The sequence below is a fragment of the Adiantum capillus-veneris genome, chromosome 24 (assembly GCF_014529385.1).
Source record: "Adiantum capillus-veneris isolate H3 chromosome 24, ASM1452938v2, whole genome shotgun sequence".
Taxonomy (NCBI): Eukaryota; Viridiplantae; Streptophyta; class Polypodiopsida; order Polypodiales; family Pteridaceae; genus Adiantum; species Adiantum capillus-veneris.
In genome coordinates, this window is record NC_140954.1 from 130,747,163 (window position 1) to 130,755,855 (window position 8,693).

Here is an 8,693-nt window from a genome sequence, read left to right on the forward strand (position 1 = left end):
TAAATTTAGGTAGGTGCATCTGCACCTACTCAGTATAGAAAGTTTTTTCATAACATTGTTTTTCTTGCTCAAATGAACTAGAGAAAGATCACGAGATCCGTGGTTTGACAATTGACTAGAACATACTCATCTAAAATTTAATGAAAATTGTTGTTTTCTATAAATATCATTTTGATCTCTATTTGGCCATGTATACATATGAAGATATGGTGTGTTGTGGCCTGGAAGAATACAAATAGTTAAACCTGCTGCAAAGTGTAGATTCAATTGGTTATTTTGAGCTATTATAGATTTGAAATTGTAATTATGCACAGGAAACAGGTTTGTGGTGTTTACATCTGATAAGCAGTATATCAAATGTCTTTTTAAATCTCAAAAAGGATTCTATGTCCGTTGAGTCCTTTTACACATGAAAAAACGACATTGCTGATCGTCATCAGTTAAAATAGTTTGGGGGTTGACACTCAGATTGTCCTTTTGTGGTTGCTGATAAACATAGTAGTTCATAATTGCTGAAAATAAACATAGTTTGGGCTTTGGGTTGAACACTAACATGGTTTGGTTATGGTGTTTTCTTAAACTATTACATGCTGACTGCACAAAGAGACTTAAACATCTACCTATCAACATGGATTTGGTAGACCAGAAGTGGGATCCTTTAGCACTGATAATTACATGTGTTGCAAACCATTGGTAATACTTTGGTGAATGAACGCTTGTGAGCAGGATGGTACTATCTTGTTCTGATTTCTTAAAATAAGTGCATGCTTATTTTGATTATACAGGCTGATGGTCTGACCATAAAGTATTCATGCCTTCGACCTCGTGTGAGCATCTGTTGTGAGATAGAAGTTTGTGGATTGTTTGATAAACATGATTGGAATGTAAACGAAGTACTGCATTTTATTTGTGTTTTGATGCCGTCAACCTCCTATGAGGGTCTTGCAAGAGATGGCAGCCTATGGGATTTTTTTATAACTGTCGGAATACAAACAAATTGCTGCTTAAATTTTTGAAATGTTGGGACAGATGCACGATAAAAAAAGATGGAATGTGTGATTCAATAGCCCATTGCACGACATAGAGGTTTGCTTGTACATAGAAAGTAATTGGGTTGTGTGAGGTTAACCTGTAAATTAGCACACATGCACTTTGATAGAATATGAATGGTTATCGTTGTCTGATTTTGATGGTCCATCTCCATCTTGGGAATTTGAACAGCATGTGGGTGGATGTTGGATCTTGAGCCGCATGTTGGACTCACATAATGACATGCTTTTTATGATGAATTTACAAATGGACTTCTACATCTGCCTCGTAGTAAGGTTTGGGAGACATAATTTGGAATACATTAGCAAAAATATTTTTAGTAGTCTTGAATTTTATGACTGCTATCTCGTTCAGATTTCTTAACGTTAATTCATAATTTTTTATAATAATATAAAGGCATTTAATTGCAAGAGTACTTTTTAGCAAGAGGTTATGGCTTGAGATAGACAAAGCGTGGGATAATTGGTTTTGACTTTTCCTTTACTTTGAAAACATTGAGCTACTTTTCTCTTCGTAAGGATAGCCTTAATCCTCAAGTAAGGGTCTCTTCTAAGATGGCCATTATTGGATCTTTTTGAAATATTGTTCGAGATACAAACAAAATGCTGTCCACTTTTCCCAATCGGAAGTCTATGTGATTAGTGGGGAGTTTCTTTGTAATTTTTGATACGTGTAACAATAAAAAAAGGTTTTTTACACACATCCTCCCATCTAATGCTAATGTTTTTTGGGCATACGATTACTTTTGTAAATGTTATTGACTTGATCTCTGCTTCATTTGCTAGTTTCTTTGTAATTTCTGACATCGATAACAAGAGGTAGGGGTCATTGACACCTATTTTCCCAAGTAATGCCAATTCTGACGGGCTTGTGTTTCTTGGATGGTGGCAGGTAACAGGTTTCTTCCTTGGAATTACAACTGTATTTGCAGCTGTAGTAGTTGATCGACATACAAGGACTTATATCGATTCTATCTGATTTAAGTCACAAAAACTATGTATATGTGAAAATTATTGTTATTATGTTAAACGTAATTCAATGACATGTACATACATTATCCCCTTTTGCACATTAATATAAAGAAAGTTTAGTTTGATTGGTATAAAGTTTCTATTTAGTCATGTCCATTATATGATTCAATAGTTTGTACTCTTCAAACTATTGTTAGATCATCAATTCACACACACACACACACACACACACACGACACTCTCTCCCTCGCTTTGCACATGTGCAACATCGCCATTCAATGCTCTCTCCTCTCTCCCGCTCGCGTAACTTGCAATTGCCACGTTAGCGCTGCCTTCCCCTCAAAGTCTCACACTCTCTCTCTGTTCTGTGAGCCAAAGCAGGCCCACCTACCACCCACCCTTCCCTTGCTATCCCTACCTCTGCGCATTGTCTTCTCCACCATGCTGTCGACTACTTGCCCGTGATCAATGCTTTCTCTCCTTGGCCTTTGATGACAATCAAGCCCCTCCACGTGGGCTCTGAGCCCTTTCTGTGTGTGTGTGTGTGTGTGTGTGTGTACTGGACGATGGACCCACTCTCCAAGAATCTCTCTCTCTTTCTCTCCGGCCTTGCACACACACTGCCCCTCTGATTGCATGACCGCGATCAACGCTATCATCATCGTCCTGTTGTCTATCGCCATTAATGATGCACCCCATGGGCTCGCTCCAGTACACTCCTCTCTCTCTCTCTTGTAGCGCGTTGAACCTGAATACGCACTCCCACACAGTCCCACCCTCGTCTCCTCTGATGAGCACCGTCGTCGACCTCGCCGCTGCAAGCCCCTCGCAAGTCAACGCTCGTCATGCTAGGTAAGCTAGGTGAGTAATTTTCATTTTTAGTTTTAAGTAGTTTTAATTTCAATAAAAAGAAAAAAAAGAAAAAAAACCTCACAATTTTAAATAAAAAACAGCAAAATTTTCAAAAATTTATAAAAAACAAAAAAGCCAAAAAGTCCATAAAAATTCTTATACAGGTTTAAAAATCACAAAAAAATAAAAAACACATAAATTTTTTTTTTTTTGAAAAACTTCAAGAAATCCATAAAAAATAAAAAATTGTATTAAAAAATAAATAATATATTAAAATTTAAAAAAATAGAAAATCTATAAAATCTTCAAAAAAAAATCCTTTTTAAAAAAACCTTTTTTTTTTTTGAGAAATCAAAGTTGTGTCAAAAGTTGACTAGCTAGGATATGTTCACACAAAAATTTAATTGAAAATGAATATTGAGTAATAACAATCGTCACGACATTGTTCATGCGTCGAAATTGCTAATTGGGTTGAGATCACCAGATCTTGGATAAAAATTGGCAAAGTTTTGGGTCGTCAATTTCGCCAAAGCTTTGAAATCGGACCTAGAAATTGAGAGAACTTTCCAATCGGGCTCCAATCCCTTCGGCCAAGAACTTCACGGGTCAAGCCCAGTTCTGGAAGGTGTTGCCACAATTTAGTCAAGCAGCTAGAAGTGATCGTGCAAGCTACAAACCGGCTAGTGCAAAGTAGTTGCATTGCAAATCGGGCTTAGGATCGGACGACCACATACACAAATTACATTGGATTGCATAATAGGCTATCCAGAGCCTAAATTTTCATCGTTTGAAAGACTGCAGTCGAGTGAGTCTGACACATTTAAGATAGAGTTAATTAACTCTTTTGAGTTTAAAGATCAGTTAACTGATAAAATAGCCCTGGTTAAAGCAGTCTTGTCAATCGAAGCAGGAGAAATTTTGCCAGACAACATTAAAATCTACTAGGAGAAAGTTTTTACTAGACCAAGACAATATGGACACGAGTCGAGCCGACAATTCAGCTGTACTAGAGCTAGCCAATAGCAATATCAACACAGACACAAGTGCAACATATCAATTTTATAGCTATATGGCTATAGTGTTGACAAAGTCTTGTATACAGAGTATATAGATTTGGAAGGCCATAAGTATTTTATGAGCAACAAAAGCAGCATAGGAGCCACGATCTTATTGATCAAAGTAAAGCCAGATCCAGAGAACTCCTAGATGTTTACAGATTTTAGCGGAGCCAGGTATTGCAAGCTCAAAGATGAAGTGCAAATAGAAGTGCAAAAAATTGACCCAAGTGTTAGCATTGTATGGCACACATAATTCATATGCACATTACGTAGACAAAAAAGGGCAAGTGTACAAAAAGGATCGACCAGTGTTTGAACGGCCCACATACTAACTTATAAAATTGTGCCCAGTAATAGGTAAAGAAGGATGGTTTATCTCAAAGGAAAGAATCTATTATAGCCCATCCTCTATAGAGGTGAATGACATTACCCAAGTGAACCCAGAAATTTGTTCAGAGCCAAACTCCCCTCCATTGAAAATCAAGCTTCGACGTGCGGAAAACTCATATGTAAACCCATAAAAAAACGTGCGTACCCAAACCATAGCCAGGATTTTTTATGTCCAATTGGTTTCGAAGGATAAAGTGCAATCTTGACTGGTTTTCAACAGAAACGCTAAAATTTTTCCCAATTTTTAAAAGGTCAACACAAAAAAAAATAAAAATCCCTCACAATGATGCGAACATATTAAACAAAAAAACACACATATCTTTCCATGATTTCTATGCAAAACCAAGAAGGTAAACACCTATGGACCAGGTCTGAGCATTGTTAATTGCCAATCTTGCATAAGTCTTCTACAAGAAGATTGGCAACAAAAAAAAAGGCATTATAAGCAGCCAACTTCAAATCAAACTAAAATCTAACTTAAGAAACTAATAGTTGCAACATGAGGATTATAAAAAAGCATTAAACCTTGAAAAGATATAAAAGTCTAAATCCTTTTGTGGATGTTGACGACCATGCCATTTTTTGATAATTTGTGACCAAAATGAGTGGGAAGAGAGTTGGGGAATTAAACCCCATGACCATGGGTTGAACCCAATGGCTAGACCAAGCTCTCCGCGGGAAGAGGATAGCTGGCTCACTCCATTTACTCCATCCCCTAGAGTAAAAAGAGTGATCCAACTATTCTCCACCCCACTAAACATGACAAACCATTAGTAGGAAAATAAAAGAAACTATAGAAAACACCAACGAAATGGAAAAGAGAACTCAAAAAACTTACCAGGTACCTACCATTGCACAATAAGGAAGCAATACCATTAAAAAACAAGGAAGGACCTCACATATAAGCATTCCATTCATAAACATCCCCCAACCATAAGCATCCCGCCCATAAACATCACTAGTCAGCTACCCAGTCATGAAAGCATTATCCCAGCCATAAACATCACTAGTCAGCTACCCATTCATAAAAGCATTATCCTAGCCATAAACATCACTAACCATAAGTGTACTGTATCACAACCACAAACATCCCCAACCTTCACAATCATCATCCCAACCATAAACATCAGAATTGTAAGCATTATCCCAGCCATAAATATCACCAGCCATAAGCATCACAACCTTATCATGACCAACTATAAGCATGATGGCATAAACATCCCAGCCATAATCATCACAACCATATCATCACCAACCATAAGCATGATGGCCATGAACATCCCAGCCATAAGCATCACAACCATGTCATCACTAATCATAAGCATGATGGCCATGAACATCCCAGCCAAAAGAATCACATCCATAACCATCCAAGCCAGCTTCCAACCTCACTAACATACATAATAGAATCCTATCTCTATATGACAATCCAACACACTTGCTTAAAATCAACAAAAAAACTTGCATTATCCAACATCATCTCTCCATCATTACCCCATTCACTCTGCAAAAGAGAAAAAACCTTGTTAGTGCTAGTAATTCACATCATTCCATCAACAATAAAAAACTGTATCATTGACTACCTTTTAGAATTATTGAAGATATGCCGGCTAGACTTTGCTCCATTTCTCCACAACATGATAGCATCCTCGAATGCATAAGCTCTTCTTCAATGGATATGCACATGAGTGCATCTAGATTCTGGGTGCTCTTAAATGACTACGTAGTCTAGTCTTGATCAAATTTTGCACACTAAAACCTCGTTCACATGCAACTCTACTAGCACACTGCAACATAGAAAGTTCAACAAGTTTCAAAAGCATGAGATACTTCTCTTTGGTAGTAGGGTTTTACCAAAAGAGAGCCAGGTATCTTTCAAACTCATGTCCTTCCACTCATATGGAGCTTTCTCTCTAAAGACCTCAAATTCTCTTTTTGAACAAACCGTATCAAGGAGAGGTTCAATGATCTCTCCTCTCAAAACTTTTGGCTCCCCATAAAAAGCAAGAAGCTTATCAATCATGTCATAACCAAATTGCTTATAGGCAATACCAGATGGAAAATAACAAGGAGACAAGGCTTTGAAGCATCCAAGAAGACCCATATCAGGAAACCTCTCATGAAAATTTTCAAGAATAAACTAAGAGAACTGCTTTTAAAAGGCAATTGCATGATCCAATTCCTTACCCCATATCTCTCTCTCTTGATCTCAATAGATCTATACATATTACCTCATATAGATGCACGAAGTGCCGCAAGATGTCCATTGCGTGGTCGGAATGATTTGATACTCCAAAGATCAAGAACTGAAGCATTCATATCAACAACGTGTACCTCTATAAATTGTGCAGTGATTAAACGTATTTCAGCTAGAATAAGACTAACCACAATTGTCACATTAACAAAAGTACTTTGAAAGACTTTTGATAAAATAGCAAGACGTTGTAAAATGTCAGTCATAAAGTGCAAGATGTACATAAACTCAAAATTATTCACCTTCTCAGGGTGAATTATGTTTTTTTGAAAACACCAGCAATGGCTCAAAATACTCACACACTTTATGAACACATAATGATCGGTTCAACCATCTGACTTTATGTATGCGGCTCATCTACAACATTGCACATCCAAACAAATTCTCTAATTCTTTCAATTTAGCACTTCTAATGGAACTCTTGCTAAATGTTTATGCAACCTCATTAACAATGTGATCAATAGACTGTGCATATTCACTCCCTTTTATAGCATCAACTAAACATAAACTAGCACGATGCGTTATGCAATGAATAGAGGTCATAAATGGATTTTCTCATTTGAAACGAGTTGTCAGGGCCATTCAAGCAACCAGTCATGGTTGAGGCACCATTTGTGCCTATGCAAACCGTTTTGTCATGATCTAACTGCGTCTCTGCCAAAAAAAAAAATTGCATGCTCGTGCAAATGGTGGGTTGTACCCTCCTCAACCTCCATTAATCATAGAAAGACCGTGATAGGCTTTGAATCCTCAATGAAAGATGCCCCATAGACAATCATATGTTGATTCATCTATCATTATGCTATAAAAATTGGAAGCCTTAAGGCGTTGTAAAATATTTCTTTACAAATCCTCGCTAATATAATGCACAAAAGAGCTACATGACTTATCATTTTAATAAAGATCTCTCATCAAACGAGGACACTAACAAACTTCTAGTAGGTCAAGTATAGATGTAAACTTACTAAATGCAAAGTCCTCTTTTGTCACATAGTAAGATGCAACAAACAATATCTTGGTACTCACCATTGCCACGTCTGCTCTTTTTTGAACCCCATCGTCTATGGTCACCTTGCTTTTGCCGAACACATAGTGTGCATCCTGATGAGCCCTGGTACCTGCATGTTCGGTCAATGCACTATGCTGTATATTGATAGAGCCATTCTTACCAAACTCTCACCTTGAATTCTTGACCTGCTTGCAATACTTACAAAAGATTCTAGCACTTAAAGGCTCAAACTCTGCCCATTCAAAAGCATCATTACCACTAGCCCAAGCAGGATTCCATGCAAGTCTACATAGAGCTTTTTGAGATTCAAACTATTTATTATCACTTACTTCTAGATTACTGCTTTCTTGTACTTGCACCTCTACCACCTCCTTGATAGAAGAGCCATCTTTCATACGACGTCTCTTCTTTGTTTTCTTGGAAGGGGGTTGCTGCTTCGTGAAACTTTGCATCGCCCATAGTGTTCTTTGAGCCATGGCAATCTACACGTAACAAAAGAGCAATTTAGAAGCTACAATCTCTCTCTCTCTCTCTCTCTCTCTCTCTCTCTCTCTCTCTCTCTCTCTCTCTCTCTCAAAAGTCATCAAGTGGTTAAATGGTTTCTCCGTTGCAAGTGCCAATAGTTGTACCAATGGTAATGGTACATCTCTGGCAAATACGACAATCACAAAGTTTATGAAAAGAACTGTTACATTCAATGTTAGTTGAAATTGTATGAATTTCTGAAAATTGAAAAATACAGGTAACAAATTGCCTCTCTCTTAACACCTTAACCATCGTCTCAAAATTATCATCTAGAATGATAATGTATGAACTTGCCTTGACCACGTCTATTCCAACAATGCCCATTGAAAGCCCAATATTTGCATCATGCAAGGCAAGAGCATCATTAGTCCCATCATCGGTGACAATGCAATCTCCACAACCCCTTTCCGAATTTCTTCACTACAACCCTTGTCCTCTTTTTCTTGGAATTTGTCTCCACTTGCATGATTGTAGATGATGCTCGAAATCCATCCCCATGGACACCCCCCACATAAGTGCAGCCTTCTTTGTAGGACTACCAAAAAACTATGGCTGCCCATCCCCCTTTCCTTATCAACAAACAC

At 37.6% G+C, this 8,693-nt stretch overlaps 1 pseudogene; it reads right to left on the minus strand.

Moving 5' to 3' along the window:
- Positions 1–5,395: 5,395 nt before the first annotated feature.
- Positions 5,396–8,060, minus strand: LOC147427138 (uncharacterized; annotated as a pseudogene).
- Between the last annotated feature and the right edge of the window lie 633 nt (positions 8,061–8,693).